Raw genomic sequence first — 2,294 nt, forward strand, 5'->3', positions numbered from 1 at the left:
TACTCATCCTCAATGAAATATGTTTCTTATTTCTGTATTATATTTCTCATTTATGCAAGCATGTATCTAACTCTTGTGCACCCATTGCAAATTTAAATAGTCAAAGTGCATACAAGAGCAAACTGATCAAAGTGCCCGACAAGATAAATCCCACTAACCACTTGGGGGACAAGATATATAGAAAAAGTGGAAAAAAAAACCTTGCAAGGCATCTCTTGTATTCATGAGGATTAGCTACCCTAGGGAGTCAAAAGATTCCACAAGGACAACCTTGTGAGAAAGGGTAATACCTCCATGAGGGGTAATGCCTCAAGGAGGACATCCACCAATAAGCCTAGAGCGGTCACCAAGTTGTCTAGCAAAAAAGGCTCCTAAAAGAGACGCCTGTAAAAATGAGTCAAAAGGTTCCACAAGGACAACCTCCTAATAAAGGCTAATAACTCCATAGGGGTTAAGGCCTCAAGGAGGACATCCACCAATACGCCTAAAGAAGCCACTAAGAAGTCTAGCCAAAAAGGGTCCTAAAAGAGACGCTGGAAAAATAGTTCTATGCCTATTAATGAAAAGCACGCTTCTCGAACAAATATAACAAGCGCTCGCAAAAATTATAAAAGGATGCGAAATTCCAAAGGATTAACAAGTCCTTACAAAAGCAATATAGTCAAGGTGAACCAAAAAGACTATTGACACCATGTTAAAGAAGACATAAAGAATTCCTCCTAAAAGAAGGGCTCATCAAAGCCCCTTACACACAATATCAAAAGAGGATGACAAAGGCTTAGGAGGCCAATACATCCTCAACAGCACTACAAAGAAAAAGGGTTCCAAGTATAAAAATTATACACATGATAGCGGACATCAAAAGTTCCACACATGAAAGCGGACTTAAAGGATAAAATTCCACACATGATAACGGAATTGAGAAGTTCCATACATATACAAAAAGCATAAATAAAATGACTTAAGATAAATAGGAAAGGGTCACGTCACACTCCACCCAGGAAGACAGAAGATAAGCCTCAAAGATGGCCCTATGAATTCCCACCTCGACTTCTCCATTCAACAACCTTCTCATATGAATTTCACCAAAGGGAGACATGTTAACTTCGGGGTTGGTCCTCCACATGGCATGCAATGTTCTCTTAACTATGATGTTCTCAACATTCACAAGCTTGGCCTCAAGAACACCGATTTTCTCATTGAGGGACCGGATGGTAGCCTCAAGCCTAGTGTTGGATCAGGAGGTTGATGTGGCCTTAGCTATCACAATATCCCTCTTATGAAAAACTTTAGCAAGCTGTCCATCCAATCACTAACCCATGCAGTCAGCCCATCCTTCTCTGTCCTGGCCAAGAAAAGGTCCCTCATTGCAACCTCGAGCTTGGACTCCAAGTGCTACGTCAAAGAAGAACTCGAGGTGAGGATACAATTTCCCAAGATGGAAGCCTAATTAAAAATAATTTATAAAACAATATTTCAACAATTAGTCGCTAATAAAAATGAAAGTCATATAGTGAGTGTCTCGTCATATACCTGAATAGAAGCTCGCAAATAGGCCTCGCTTAACTCGATATCTGGGCCTTCGTACATGGATTTCCATTCATCTTCATGAATCCTCCCCATGTGAGGGCTCATGGCCTCTCCATACTAGGCTAAAGAGGCAAAGCGCGCACACCTGTCGATGCGTGCCTAGACAATGAAGGGGATCGGGAGGGTCCAGACTCATTGATAAAAGCGCGGGGAGTGAAAGTACGAGGGCTCGCCACCTTGGAAAGTAAGGTACTCAGGGATCCCCATCCCAAGTGCGACCCCAAAGGTGGGAGAGTGATAACTCTTGAATAAATTTGGAAAAATTGAGGGTGATGTTATTTTATTATTAACTATTGTAACTAACTTATGTGTTTTTATGATTTCAGTTAGTTTAATTATTTGTACGGGTTTTAAGAGCTAATGGGATGAAAACAACAGTTTCATTGATAGATATTTGTACAAAGAATGATACTAGAATTGTGAAATTATCTAAGTTAAATTTTGATGCTGAAATGTTAGGTTTATTATAGTAAAGAATATTTTGCTGGGAAATTTATACGTGCTTGGCAACTCATTAAGTAAGCTGGATTAGTTGCTGAGGTGGTAAGTACATAGGGCATGAGTCAATTTGGAAGAAATTTTCAGAGAAGGAAGGAAGCCCACGTGTGAAACAAAGGAGGTGCAATTTTGTACTTAGATGACCAAATTGTGTTACCTAGAGGTACAAAGGAGGAAGACCAGCCGCACAAATGGGGGAGTCTAGC

This window comes from Humulus lupulus, chromosome 6 (genome assembly GCF_963169125.1).
Source record: "Humulus lupulus chromosome 6, drHumLupu1.1, whole genome shotgun sequence".
NCBI lineage: Eukaryota > Viridiplantae > Streptophyta > Magnoliopsida > Rosales > Cannabaceae > Humulus > Humulus lupulus.